Raw genomic sequence first — 16598 nt, forward strand, 5'->3', positions numbered from 1 at the left:
TTCCTTCTCTACCAAGGATTAAAAAGTACAATAAAGAAATATATTGACAAATTTGAAGACCTGCCAAATTTTAACAAAAAAACTCAGGGACCTATAATACAAACTTACATTAAAAAAATTGTAACCAGCCCAAAAGAAGAGAAGCATATTTATAAAATATTAATTCAAAACAATGAGATTCCAGCTTGTCATACAAAATGGAACTCATAATTTTTTAATAATGAATGGAAAAAAGTACATCCACTCGTATTCAATCTAACTAAGGAAATATATGTCAGATGGCTCCAATGCAGAATAGTCCACAGAATATTGGGAACAAAATCCCATATGTTCAAAATGAAAATTGTAGCAAATAACCTATGCATATTTTGTAACATTGAAGTTGAAAATATAACGCACTTGTTCTGGTAATGTTCATTACCCAAGAAATTATTAAATTTGTTGCTGAGATTATTCGTAAAAGTAGACCAAGCATACATATTCATATTACATGTCAGAATCTAGTCCTTGGAATTATTAATCCAAAAATGAACGATGTAAACATAGTATGCCTAGAGCTTAAACGATATATTTTTCATTGTCAGAGAAAAACAGAATCCCTTCAAAGTATGGACTCGTAAATAGCATGAAACACGCTTTTGAAATTTACAAAAATACAATTAAATCAGAAGAAGAATTAAGAATCTGGTCCCTTGTTAAAATATTTACTGACATCTCATATTCATCTCATATAACGACATTACAAATAGTAATAATAACTCATAATATAAAAATGTTTATGCCGTAAGCTTTGTTCTTAACTCTGCATAACCAATGTTCTTATATAATACAATTCAGCTTTTACTAACTATTTTTTTAATGTGCAATACTTTTATAATAAATAAATATACATACAGATATTCAACATTAATTTATTTTGTACGTTACACGCTTGTTTGTGTTTTGTGTGTTTTTGCTGTTGTAAACTACTTGTAGTAAAACACTACTAGCTTTGCATATGAATGTATGTTGAGTGTAAGACAATAATATGTATGTACCAGCAAGTATACTGTATATTGTATACATTTGTATGTAATATTCTACGGAAAAAAGAAAAGTTTGCACACACAAAAAAACAAAACATCACGCATTGCCGAGAAGTTTAAGCGTTTGCATTTACTCCAATGATCAGTGATTCAAGCCCAGGCGTGAATTACTCTTTTTCTTTCTATACTTTCACTCTGGTCACTTTAGTTCTGATGTTTACATTAAGAAAATTGAAGCATAGTAAGACACACTGCATACCATGTACAACAATTTAAAGATTTTGAAATAGATTTGTTGTTCTTACAATCATCTCAAGTGGAGAACACTATAAACAATCGAGGGTCAATGTCACAATTAAAGGTTAACACTTTTACGAGAGAGTCAATTGCAACGTTGTCAAATCTCTACCTGATTTTTTATATTGAAAGTCGTAACTTTGTGAAAATGGCTTACTTCGTTTTGAATAAAATTCTAAAAATATGCCTTTATTCACAAATCGTCAGTATCATGTAGAAAGAACATATTTCGCATATTGGTTACACATTTTACATTTTGTTACATAGAGGATATTTGTTGGATTCGGTGGATTATCGATTTTAATTCAGGAGTGATCATAGAAAATAATATTTTCACGAGTGGCGCAGCCACGAGTGAAAATATATATTTTCCATGATCACGAGTGAATTAAATCGATACTCCACCGAATCCAACTAATTTTCTTTTTATTTTATGCTTTTTTCACAATTTATGTACATTGTTAAAGAGTTTAACTAAAGAATTTCGCTGGGATAATGATGTCATTTCGTCAAAAAATGACGTCATTTCACAGTAAACAGTGAAAATTATCGATAATTTTTACTGATAATTTTCATTGTTTGAAACAGTAAAATTATCAGTTTTATTTCACTGATATTTCTCTATAAACCACCGGAAAGCATAAAATAAAAATGGATACACAATAAATGACAATATATTTGTACATGCCTTCCAATACGCTCAAATTTACAAACGCAAATGCTTATCATAAAAGTACTGCGGTGTTCAAATTCTTATTGAAGTGCAAAATAGAGTTCAGTTTACATAGAAACTACACGTTCGGAAACTGATAGAAACCAAATGGCTCCTGTGGAATTTACATTTTCTAAGGAGAAGCCTTTGGCGAAAATAACCTCCATCGAAAGATCACCGCTGCGTACCATCATATATGGTAATAAAAGAACTCGCGATTGTTGAAAAATAAATTATTTAATTAGCGACAATGAAAACGATACCAATGTAATGAACGTATATTTAATAAAACTGAATAAAATTTAATAGTCGTATTGCAATTTAATGTGTAAAATCATTCAACTTTTGATATGTGTGACGTAGATTCGAAGTTAGCCATGATAAAGTCAATATAACAAGAAGTCTAATTTTGTTTTATTAAGGTTGAGTTATAAATAATATCGCTTGATTGATGACAAGATTTTTCTAAAATTTGACCTGTTGAACGCAAGTATCAACATTCAGATTCAAACCCGGCTTATATATTGTCAAGATAAACACTCTAACCAAGTTTCATAATGATTGAGTCATAAATATTTCCTTAATAGTGCATAAAAAGTTTTAGTTTTTAAACGCTCCTGAACTAGGTCCAAACTTAACTAATATATTAGGTGTTTGGTAATAATTCGGATGGAAATTAATAATACTTACGTAATGGAGCTGAAATTAAAACAAACGACCAATATACATTCAATATAAATATAAGGGTATCAATATATTTTATAATAGTTATCTGGTAAATCAAATATGCCATTTTCTTTTGAGTTATTTTTATTTTAAAATGTAATACATCTAAACAAATATACAAAACAAAAAACAAAAATAAGTAGCAATTTTTACAGTTATTAATATCTCCCGAAGCGTAGGTTCAAATACAAAAACATATAATTTTAAATTTTTAATGTTAAAATATTTTACCAATGAACGTGTTGAAGTACCCCGATGGACAAAATTGTAATTACGGTCTAAAGACAGACAGACATTATGAAGTGACAGCAGGAATGACGTCAACGGTTTCCATAATATACTTTTAACTTCCGAGAGGGAGAGGGAAATACATAATACTATATATATATTCAGTTACCAGATAAATGGCCAAGTCTTCCCTAATGTCGAGCGCATGCTTGTATAAATGCACTGTGATTTGCAATTTAAATATGTTTATATTTTTCATTTTTTGATACTTTTTTATTGAGTTTCGAGTATGATTTTTTTCCAAAGGATAAGGCTATTATAGCAAAACAGCTATCAAGAAAACAATGCGCGTTAAGATGAGCGAATGTTTCATATTCAAGTGAATTATGCGAAAAACAACATTTCGAACGATTAACTATCTGATCCTTTTAAATCATAGAACTAAACATGCAGTTTAATACTTTAACAACAATAACCTGGTTATCCATAATTGTAAACAAACTTCATCTAATCAGTAAGTATAAACAACGCTGAGGTATTGTATGATACAATGGAAGTTTGTTAAACTAATTATTAAAGCTTAGTAAAGTGTTGATTAATTATATTGCCATCAGTAGTCAGTTTTGACTAGGAGATGTTGTATTGTAAAAAAAACTGTCATCATTTTCTCCTTATATTTTAATAACGTTGAATGAACATGTTTAACGGACAACGAGCAAAGCACGATGAACCAACGTTAGGGTAACAAATTTAATATCATGATCAGGATCCAGAGGATTTGTGATAAACTGACCTTAACTAGTTCAAGAAAACGCCTGGATAACACAAAATGGCGTCACATTATAATACTTCATACGTTAAGAAAATCTTTGGGTATTGACCACGAATCATGACATTAAGAATCTAATCTAAAACGGATTCAATATAACATATAAACGGAACGTATACAACTTACCATATGTCGATCCTGGATAGGCTGGAAAGTAAAAATAAAAATTGAAATGTCTTACATTTATCTGCGTGAATGTTATTAATCAATATGTTTTGTATTATTAAGAATCATTTAGAACTAAATTTCGCAAACGATATAATGATATCATATTTAATAGCGTATTTATAATGATACAATATTTGGTTATATACAATAACCAGCTTAGAATTAAGACAGTAAAAGTTTAAGAAAGTAAAAATTGCAATGTATATATTGCATTTATAGATAAACACGTTGTATATCGCATATACAAATGCGAGTAAGTATTAACCTTAAATGTAGTGAACACGTGCGTGTATGTATATTTATAAATAATTAACAGATACATACGGGTAGGTATTGCTGCAATTGAATACAAAGAAGTATATTTTATTTAAACTCATATACGAATATGTAAAACCACATGTTGTAAACATAAGTCAAATCGTTTATGCATAGATAAAGTGCAGACTTACTCCATACAAACACATGTAGAAGTAATATAGTTGACTTCTGAGTAGAAAATTGACTAATAAAGTATCTTTGTGTTTTAGTTACATGCAACTCAGCGAATTAATATATTAACATGTTTCAAGTTATGGCCTTGATCGTGAAAGTGCTAAGGATAGATTTCGGCCCAGTTTCGGGACTGTCAGACCAACAAAACTGAATTCACCAAACGATACCAATACCAACCTGGACAACCATCACTATGTACTGTTATGATTTCTAACAATTGAAGAGTTCTGAAGGTAAATATTTGAAACACATTTTTTATGGCGCAGGATAATCACATTCAAAATAACTTTCATCTGCCATGGAAACATTATGTTGCGATTGTCGAGACTACGTGTGAGATCTTCATTCAAAACATTTTTTTTACAGTGTTTGGTCTCATGTCGTAACGTATGCTCATTTTCCCTCATGAATGCGTTTTATAATAATATTGAGCGTTATATGACGGGTATTATTCAACCATGTTTTTGATATATTTTTTATAAGTTTATTCTCAAATAAATGTATGTGAAATTATTATCAAATATCGGAATTTTAATACGAAAACCGAAACATTTAAGACTTGAAGCGTATAATGTATACTTTTGTAAAACCCCTAAACATTTAAAGTGGGCCGTTGAGATGGACCATAAAGTTCGCGCTTTAAAATGCACCATAAAAAATATCCCACGTACTTCGTGTTTTTTTATATTACATGACAAACACTTCGGCCTATTTAATGACCGGACATCATTCCTAATTATATTCCTGAAGTCGTAAATGCACGTTATTTAAATCGCAGTATGTGTACTTCTTACAAAAATATGTCCTATTTAATTAAATGCCAATAAAACACTTAGCGTCTGCGAAATAAACAAAGCGCCATAGGCGCTGAAGGCCTGGGGCTAGATTTAGTGTGTTTGGGAAGAAGTTTAGTTCTTAAAAAAGGATAGTTCGACTATGTATATAGATGTCAATATCTTTATACATAGTCAAACTATCTTTTTTTAAGAAGACGTTTTGTCGGAAGTTTTTTATTGATTTAGTATATGTATGCTTTATTATAAACAGGTTTATAAAAATCAAGGCTGCAGCTGCATTTTTCAAAAAAGTCACAATGGATAGTCGATCAATAAGTCATGGCCATCCTACATAGGCGATGAAGATTTGTGGCTGGGAACGAGATTATGACCCATCTGAGTCTGTCACTTTTTGTTTGTCATAAATGCTGAATGCCCGTTTTGGATGAAATGACGTCCTTATTCAACCAGTATCGGTACTTGTTATGCTGATCAGTTTGTGTTAATAATATCTCCATTGATCGCGTATCTGGATGAACATAATTAATTTCAAAGTACGGAATTAATTGTACTAAAATTAATCCGTAAATACTCATAGTTGCCATGGGAACAAAAAAATGTTCTTTTTTCATATTTATTACTATTTTAAAGAATTTAAGCCAAACAAGAGGGCCATGATGGCCCTGAATCGCTCACCTGACTCATTAAGATCAGATGAAAACTATGACCTCTATTGTCTACACACTGTTTTTCTATGATTTGACCTAGTGACCTAGTTCGTGACTCTAGATGACCCAAATACAATCCCAATCCAGATTTCATCAAGATAAACATTCTGACCACAGTTCATAAATATTGGATGAAAACTGTGACCTCTATTGTCAACACAAGGTTTTTCTATTTATTTGACCTAGATTTTTACCCCAGATGACCCAAATACAATCCCACCCAGATTTCATCAAGAATTCTGACCAAATTTCATAAAGGTTGGATGAAAACTGTGATCTCTAATGTCTACACAAGGTTTTTCTATTATTTGACCTAGTGACCTAGTTTTTGACCGCAGATGACCCAAATAAAATCCCAACCCAGATTTCATCAAGATAAACATTCTGACCAAATTTCATAAAGATTGGATGAAAACTGTGACCTCTATTGTCTACAGAAGGTTGTTCTATTGTTTGACCTAGTGACCTTGTTTTTGACCCCAGATGACCCAAATACAATCCCAAACCGGATTTCGTCAAGATAAACATTTTGACCAAATTTCATCAAGATTGGATGCAAACTGTGACCTCTACTGTCTACACAAACAAATTGTTGACGGACGGACGCACGGACACACGCAGGCACGCACAACGGACGCCGGACATCACACGATCACATAAGCTCACCGTGTCACTTCATGACAGGTGACCTAAAAATATGTGTCGGAGATAAACATAAACAGTTGTGGTTAAAATCCCATAGAAACAAGGGCTGTTTGTAAAACATGCATGCCCCCCTATATGGGCTATAAGTTGTAGTAGCAGCCATTGTGTGAATACGTTTTTTGTCACTGTGAATGGTGGTGGTGGTGGTGGTGTAGTAGTAGTAGTAGTAGTAGTAGTAGTAGTAGTAGTAGTAGTAGTAGTAGTAGTAGTAGTAGTAATAGTAGTTGTAGTAGTAGTAGTAGTATTAGTAGTAGTAGTAGTAGTAGTAGTAGAAGTAGTAGTGGTAGTAGTAGTAGTAGAAGTAGTAGAAGTAGTAGTAGTAGTAGTAGTAGTAGTAGTAGTAGTAGTGGTAGTCGTAGTAGTAGTAGTAGTAGTAGTGGTAAAAGTAGTAGTAGTAGTGGCAGTAGTAGTAGAAGTAGTAATAGTAGACGTGGTGGTGGTGGTGGTGGTGGTGGTGGTAGTAGTACTAGTAGTAGTAGTACTAGTAGTAGTAGTAGTAGTAGTAGTAGTAGTAGTAGTAGTAGTAGTAGTAGTAGTAGTAGTAGTAGTGGGAGTAGTAGTAGAAGTAGTAGTAGTAGTAGTAGTAGTAGAAGTAGTAGTAGTAGTAGTAGTAGAAGTAGTAGTAGTAGTAGTAGTAGTAGCAGTAGCAGTAGCAGTAGCAGTAGCAGCATTACAAGACCAATACTTAAGAATGATCAAATGGGAAAAGGTAACATAGCACCAGCAGTAAATATGGGGCTCATTTACAGGTCAGATTTGGAATCTCTGCTGTAAAATGAGATTTTGAATGAATTAAAGGGAGGCAAATCTGTAATAAAAAGAACATGCATAAACCGTAGTTGTTTCCCTTGTTTGAACCATGCTAAATCCTTACAAGTTTGGAAAGAATTGGATGAAAAATTTGGACTTTATTGCATAAACACCATTTTCTCAATTCAATGGGAGGTAATTCTGTACTTCATGGACCAATAATGCTCATTTTTTGTAGGGTTCGTGTCCTCATTGATAAAAAGACACTGTGCAAATTTGGAAAGGATCGGACAAAAAATGTGGAAGATTTTTGAAAGTTTTCACAAAATAGGCAAAAACGAATAAACATGCAAAGTTCAACGAGCTCCTGCGGCCATGTTTTTTGACGAATCAAATTTGTTTGAACAACTTTTTCAGGAGAGCCCTCAAAGGTCATCCCTGTGAAATTTTTTGAAAATCTGATGAGCGGTTTATGACAAGAAGATTTTTTAAGGTTTTTACCATATATGGTCATGGCGGCCATCTTGGTTATGTGATCAAATTTTTTTTAACAATTCTTTTGTCCCATGACCAAGGGATGCTCCACATGAAATTTAGTTGAAATTGGCTCAATGGTTTAGTAGAAGAAGGTGTTTACAAATTGTTTACGGACGGACGGACGGACGGACGGACGCCGGACGCTGAGTGATCACAATAGCTCACCTCGAGCTATTGCTCAGGTGAGCTAAATAGGCACAGAAAATCAACAAAATATGTTCTGGACCGATATGGAACATCATTAACATGTTTATTATATACATAAATATATGCACATTTTCTGGAAAAAGGTGTGTTTTCATAAATTGAAAATTTTGTACAGCTATGAACTTAAAACTAAAACGAATAACTCCTCATGACACAATTTGTGTTGTGTGTCTGTACTGCCAGACTTTATTTTGTTTATTTAGCAATTCAATTTTGTTCCATGATTGATAAAATAAAGTAGACAAAATACATTAAGTTAACAGTTGCTATGGAAACAGTAATTTGTGGATTGCATACACATGCTGTTTGTGATCAACAATGTATTTGAAGTTAATATATAATTAATATTCGCATAAGTGTCAAACCAAATTCACTAGTGCATTTCATACGTAGAGATTCAAAAACATGATTTTCAACTTAAACAAAATAAAAGCAATAAGCAGTACATATTTAATGGCACACGTCACTAACTAATTCACTATAGATTGAACTTTAAACACCAAATATTCATTAACATGTAAAAATAAATCAAATACAAACATAACATGAACACATACGTTAACATCACATATCGTGATGTTTAAATGAACTACAACAGTATTAGTGATATTATTTTAAGACCACAATATTAGCAGGCATACAATACAATGTATTTCTTATCGTGTAAAGAACATTTTATAGTTAGATCACTATGAATGAGTTGTTTATCATTAATCAAACAAATGTGTCCACACGACACGGATGCCCCCAACTGTAACTTTGTCACTACATAAACGCATAAGTGTGCCAATGTTTTTGAGATATACATCGCCTTTATTTTATTTAACTATAAGTTTGCTACATAACAGTTGTTCAATATTTATATTTTGTTTGTTACATATGTCATCTGCTGCAGTTTGTAGATGTTTTTTTCTGCCAATTCTCTGCATGAATGTTCGAACTTGGCCTAGAGACCATCTAGATAAAACTTGTGAACAAGTTTGGTGAAGATCAGATGAAAACTAATTGAATTAGAGAGCAGACACCAAGCTGAATGTTTAAAACGCACTAAGTGACCCAGTGAACTAGTTTTTTGCCCGGCATGCCCCATGTTCACACTTGGCGTAGACATTATGTAGATACAACTTCTGACAGAGTTTGGGAAAGATCGGATGAAAACTACTTGAATTAGAGAGCGGGCACCATGCTGAATGTTTGAAACGCACTAAGTGACCCTATGACATAGTTTTTGGCCCGGCATGACCCATGTTCGTCTTGACCTAGACATTATCCGGATGCAACTTCTGACCAAGTTTGGAGATCTGATTAGAACTACTTGAATTAGAGAGTGAACACGAAAAGTGTTACGGAGGACAGACAGACTGACAGACGGACAGTGCGAAAACTATATGCCGCCCGTTGGGGGCATAAAATATATTTTCATGTATCTGACATGGTGTGCAGAAACAACAAAAATGTAAAAATAAAATATTCCCTTCTCATACTTAATATATTACCTATGGATGACAGACTGATTGGAAAAACAACACAAGATACACATTGTTGATATTTTGTAATCAAATTCATGCACATCAACAAAAAAGTATTGTATTTATTCTTTGAAGAAAAATCACCTGTTACGTCTGGATTAAAAAATCTTATCTGTTAAAAAATGTCAATCACAACACAACATGAACACAATATATTGTCCATATTATCATCCACAAAGAGTCCAAACTGTCAGTAAACTTGGTAAGCTCAGGTTGCATCAGGATTTGCCGAATTCACTTTGTAAAGATCTGCAATAATTAAATTAAAATTCCTGATTAAAAACCTTAAACAAACACATAAAAAATACATATCACCAGTAGATACCATAGGCTTGTCAACAATTTATTGAAATTGAAAACCATGTCATGTTTTAGTTTTGCCTTAATGCTTGTTTAACTTAATCTACATGTATGTGAAAATAACACAAGAAATATTATTAAAATTATATAATCAAGACGAAAAACAGATTATTGCTTGGTACATTATACAATCTGAACCCTCAAGTTATGCACAGTGAATAGTATATTGTCAATGTTTAATATTAAAAAAAAAGTATCCATACTTAACACCATAAAGGAAAACTATCTGTGCTGGAAGAATAAAGCGCACCCCAGTTAACATTTTCACGGATTTCTTTTTAAATATTTCACTATTTTAAATGGGATAAAGTCGAGAGCCGGCTGATTCGTGAGAGTTTTCTATAGGTATCATGAATTTTTTTAAACAAATCAGTATTTTTCCAGTAATGTGCAATGACGCGTTTGAACGGTTAGAAAAATGTCGGATCAGTGTTGGGACTTCATATTACAAACGCGCGATTGCACTTTACTGAAAATTACTTATTTGTTAAAAAAAATCATAAAATCTATAGAACACTCTCACGAATGAGCGAGCTCTCGACATTATCCCATTACAAATGGTGAAATAATTTAAAAAGACATCCTTAAGAATGTTATCTGGGTCGCGCCTTATTCTCCCAACACAGATCTTAAAGTCACATGGAATACATGAAGGTGCAGTGTAAACATTGCAAGGTGTAAATCATATCAAACCTGCTATTTAGCAGCACATCATTTAGTGTTTGCACACCACTTTTGCCCAATCTGTTTTTCATGAGGTGGATTTGGCACATCCATCTTTTAGCCCTATATCATGATAGTTCATCATTGAAACTACCAGGCAGTAGGTTCTGCCCCTGAATAAATAAAATATAGCAAAATATTTATGTATGATTGTGTTATAGTTGAAAATAATATATGACAATGAAAACAAAAGTATGATGAAGTATTAAATCTCAATACAATCTAAACGATATTCCGATAGTCCAGACACATATTGACTGAGAACATTTAATCAGTTTTCTTAAGCTGCGAACTCTTGGTCATGTCTGACAATTCATTGAAAACATAAAGTTTCAAAAGCATTGCAACATATTTGTGTAGTTGGTCGTGCTTTATGAGAAAGATATTTTTTTTCTTTCTACTTTCTTTATTTGTTGTTATGAATCTTAGATCATCATTGCTTTCATGTTAAACTTGATCATGAACACAACCATTAATATTGACATCCAAAACTATAAATTTTTACAAGAATAGAAACATTAAAATATGTACCAATAAAAATAATCAAATATACATTGTAATTAAACACATTCCTGACATATGCATTAATGCTATCATTTCGCATGGAATTGTAATCGCTAACCTGTCATTGTGAGATTGCACAAAGATTTGCAACATAAATTTGATATTACTTTTTAATACAACCTTGCTCAGTTCACAGTCTGTTAAATGTAAAACAATAATTTAAGTACATAAAATGAAAGTAGAATACGTCTAATGGAATATATGCCCGTAAATTGTTCAACGAAATGTTAATATTGTCATTATAGAAAAGTTCAACAACAAATGATAAATTGAGAAGTGTTTAAGATTTTGACAACTACCTAGGCAAACAGACACATAAACAGCGTCTAAAATCGTCGTTATGACCGCCAAAACGGCTCATACAAACATCATGATTGGTGTAATAGATTCATTAAACATGAAATTCCATCTTTTAAGACCAACTTTGATTTTTTTTAATGAGAAAAACAAATGAAAAACTTATTTTAATTTACCTTTGACAAAAACCAGGAAGTTTATCAAAAAATTGTCACTGTCGACTGTGCCCTACTGTATTCATTGTTATTAAAGCTGAAGTTAATTCAAACCATGTACAAATCAAGAGAAAATACGGAAAATTTAAGTTCCACAGACTTATTTTTATTGGTTTAGATTATACATGTAGTTCAAAGTTAATGGCAAACAAGTTGTTATTGTTTTGACAAAGTCCGCGAAACGGTAGTTAGAGACCGTCAAGTGAGCATCTTATTCTCGCATGAATATGTAAACAATAAAAACTATGCCGTAGCCAATGCTTAACAATTTTGATTCAATAATATTTTTTTACATGTATTAAAGTTCAAAGTAAAACTATTATTAATGGCAAACAAGTTGCTCTTGTTTTGACAAACTCTGCGAAACGGTAGTTAGAGACCGTACAGTGAGGAACTTATTCTCGCATGAACTCCAATTATGAATAATGAAACTGTTATACTTGAAAAAATATTGCATACTGTAATCCATGTACCTTCCTGTTCCGAGCTTTGTGTTGATAGCAAAACAAGGCATTCCTTTCTTGAAAAGTTGAAGACTCTTCTTTACGTGATGGGTTTTGCCGTACGATAACCCGTTCACATGGCTACAGTCATCACACAATCATAAATCCACTCTATCCCCTTTTACCTTCAAGAAGAATATTAAATTTTGTAAATGACACGGGCTATAACGTTATTCTTCACAGTGCCAGTGGTCAAAATTTTCAATCGTTTGACATTTGTATTTCCAGGAATCGTTTTCTTCATAATTATCAACACTGCCATGCATTAGTTGACGTTTATCATTAACTCCAGTCACATTAATATGAACAATAATAACACTTTTATTAATTGTTCTCTTTTAATATAGCAAATTGCTTTTTATTTAAACGACCCAGTCTGTCAGGTACAATGTCGGCCATATTTGTTGTCATTGTATTTAGCGGGTCCTACATTTTGTATTTCATAGCGTATTTATAGAATATTCTTAGTTTTCCGCACAGTCCAGCGTTCGGAGTGACGGATATGTACGAAAGAATGCGATATTGCACGAAGTTCATTAGAGTGCTAATACCTTAAACAAGGGCTGTTTGTAAAACATGCATGCCCCCCATATGGGCTGTCCATTGTAGTGGCAGCCATTGTGTGAGCACGATTTTTGTCACTGTGACCTTGACCTTTGACCTAGTGACCTGAAAATCAATAGGGGTCATCTGCGAGTCACGATCAATGTACCTATGAAGTGTCATGATCCTAGGCAAAAGCGTTCTTGAGTTATCATCCGAAAATCATTTAACTGTTTCGGGTCACCGTGACCTTGACCTTTGATCTTGTGACCTCAAAATCAATAGGGGTCATCTGCGAGTCATGATCAATCTACCTATGAAGTTTCATGATCCTAGGCAAAAGCGTTCTTGAGTTATCATCCGAAAACCATTTTACTATTTCAGGTCACCGTGACCTTGACCTTTGACCTAGTGACCTCAAAAACAATAGGGGTCATCTGCAAGTCATGATCAATCTACCTATGAAGTTTTATGATCCTAGGCGTATGCGTTCTTGAGTTATCATCCGGAAACCATTTTACTATTTCGGGTCACCGTGACCTTGACCTTTGACCTAGTGACCTCAAAATTGATAGGGGTCATCTACGAGTCATGATCAATCTACCCATGAAGTTTCATGATCCTAGGCGTATGCGTTCTTGAGTTATCATCCGGAAACCATTTTACTATTTCGGGTCACCGTGACCTTGACCTTTGACCTAGTGACTTCAAAATTGATAGGGGTCATCTGCGAGTCATGATCAATCTACCTATGAAGTTTCATGATCCTAGGCGTATGCGTTCTTGAGTTATCATCCGGAAACCATTTTACTATTTCGGGTCACCGTGACCTTGACCTTTGACCTAGTGACCTCAAAATCAATAGGGGTCATCTGCGAGTCATGATCAATCTACCCATGAAGTTTCATGATCCTAAGCGTATGCGTTCTTGAGTTATCATCCGAAAACCATTGTACTATTTCGGGTCACCGTGACCTTGACCTTTGACCTAGTGACCTCAAAATCAATAGGGGTCATCTGCGAGTCATGATCAATCTACCTATGAAGTTTCATGATCCTATGCGTATGCGTTCTTGAGTTATCATACGACAACCACCTGGTGGACGGACCGACCGACCTACCGACCGACCGACCGACATGAGCAAAGCAATATACCCCCTCTTCTTCGAAGGGGGGCATAAAAATGTATCAGTAAAAAAATTTCTTACTGTCTCCGTAGACACTCGTATATTTTCGGCCTAGACTGTCAAGTGAGGAACTTATTCTCGCATGAATATGCAAACAATAATAAAAACTATGTCGTACCCAATGCTTAGCAATTTTGCTTCAATAATATTTTTTTACACGTTTTATAACACTGTCATATTATATAGTGATATTCTGTATTTACAATGCGGGTTATTGAGAACTTCTTTGCAGGGACCTATTTGTTTGTACAGGTCCGTCTTCTTTGATTGCGCATGAATGACCGCCAAGTGGTAAATCGGACTTTCACAAACTCATTCATTCGTGATTGTTTTGGCAGCCAGCCAAGTCAGCTTGTCTCAAAAATCGGTATTAGTACTATGGCCTAGGGGCTTCGCCCCAGGCCCACAACACAAAAATAATACTATAAAAACATGTTTAAATAATACGCGTCGAGTAAACAAATAACGGGAAGAAGGGGGCTGGGCGTTAGCTATGGCTTTATTCCAAAAAATTTATCGATAAGAAGAGGGATAGGGATTTGTGTAACAACGTGGGGTGGACTTTGCGCTATAAGATATTAAATATATGTATTAAATGAAGATCTCTGTTCAAGTTTTGTGAACTTAATTGTTATTTTATAAATTGCATATTTAACTGTTTAGATGTTGATACTGGCAGGCGTTAAAACGAAAATAAGTGCATCAGTGTTTAAAACGTCTAAAAGTATCGTATACAAATTACGTGAAACTTCACTTGCACCGAGAGAAACCTTCTTTTACAATGCGGTCCTTTATTCAGGACACGGAACTAATTGCCAAAACATATGGCACAAAATAAATACGGTACACAAGAGTCATACATATATAACAAACACACAAACAATCACAAAAGGGGGGCCATTGCCTTGGAAAGGTCAATGCAATGTCACAGGGGTTTTCTACGAGCTCAAAGCCTCACACTATTTTCATACTTATTTATTTAACAGTTTTGTATACATAAACATTAACCTAATAGCATAAGAATTAAAACTAAGTAGCTTATAAAGGAATATATTTCAATATAATTACAATTTTACAACGGTAAAATACAGATCTAAGCACCAGAACTGTAACTTTTTGATCTACGATGAAATCACACCAAAACAAATATCCACTACATCTCGTTTTATTTAAAAAGACATAGCATTATACAGCTTATTATATTGATCATCGTCGTGCAATACAGGAAAAAGCCACTTAAAGATTGTACAAGGCCAAATGTAAACGCTTGTTTTTTATGTATATTTAGCCAGATACCACAATAGAAATTAAACTGTTGGAATATAACAGAAGATTTTAAAACAAATACAATCAGTAAAGACACCTTAAAATAAAATGTTTTGAGTAAAGAAAATAAAAAGGGATCATGCCAAAAATATTCCACAAAAGCACAGTGCATCTTTTATCCCAATTCCAAACCAATATGATATTATGTGATTATAAGGTTCTGTGCAATCGTTTGCAAAATATTTAATTTCAAGCATACACTATGTAACTGAATCCGTGCATGCGAAGCCTCGATGCTCGATTTGAATCTTTTGAAGTCGGCTTTCATTAGGGCTTTAGAAAACTACCACGTTGTGTATAAAATGAAACCTAGTTTATATGATATCTTTATACGCCTTAGATTAAACAATCCGGCTTAAAAAAAATAATGTTAAATACTTTCTAAACCCCTTCGACTATGCTTTAAAAAATAACTATAATTATTGCATAATGCAACCCTCTCATGCGTGACGAAAGAACAAGATGAATACAGAAGCCCACCTTTTACGAGTTATTGTAAACAAAAATCTGTTAAAATATTGGGGTTTATCAAAAACTATAAAACGGGCATTATTTGTTAACATTAGATTTCTTAGATGCCGATGTTATATTTGAATTACAGTTACAGTAACATTTTTTACAGTTACACTCAATTACAAATATAATAAATCTCCACAGATGATTTAATTATAACATAATTGTATAATACTTACCATTTGGTGCTAAAATAGGTATGAAAACAGAGTTTAGAAACATGACTTTAAAGTACAACACATATTTATGATACGGCAAAGTTAACAAAAAGTATTTTCTTAATATCTAGTTATTCAACTATCTGATAGTATTACATGCATACCCGTCATCAACATTTTAATTGAACGAGGGTTGCTAATTGTTAATAAAATATAGCACTCATATTTTAAAATCCACTGTCAAATAAAAAATAAACAAAAGTAAACCGCTCATACCGAATGTTATACCAGGACCAGACACTAAAAATGAAAGAAAGTTCATCAATATTTTTTCGATTATATCAATCCAATTTTAAAATAAATGTATTGTTACAGGCATTACAACAAATACAATAATTATGTTTATGCAGAGCAAAATACATACTCGGTGGAAGAAACACTGAAAAAAAAGACAAAACAAATGTATTAGCACGTAATAAAGGCATATCCTTAAGGCAATG

At 33.1% G+C, this 16598-nt stretch overlaps 1 long non-coding RNA gene across 2 annotated transcripts; it reads right to left on the reverse strand.

Moving 5' to 3' along the window:
* Positions 1 to 827: 827 nt before the first annotated feature.
* LOC127875378 (uncharacterized) lies at positions 828 to 16126 on the reverse strand. Of its 2 annotated transcripts, none has more exons than XR_008047384.1 (6): positions 13664 to 16126; positions 13186 to 13373; positions 12342 to 13040; positions 10763 to 10905; positions 3944 to 9958; positions 828 to 2733 (listed from the first exon to the last, which is right to left on the reverse strand). It is a non-coding gene; the product is annotated as an uncharacterized LOC127875378 (long non-coding RNA). The 2 variants fall into 2 exon arrangements; XR_008047383.1 differs by having other exon boundaries at positions 10763 to 11905.
* Positions 16127 to 16598: the final 472 nt, after the last annotated feature.

Source organism: Dreissena polymorpha, chromosome 3, assembly GCF_020536995.1.
Source record: "Dreissena polymorpha isolate Duluth1 chromosome 3, UMN_Dpol_1.0, whole genome shotgun sequence".
Classification (NCBI taxonomy): Eukaryota; Metazoa; Mollusca; class Bivalvia; order Myida; family Dreissenidae; genus Dreissena; species Dreissena polymorpha.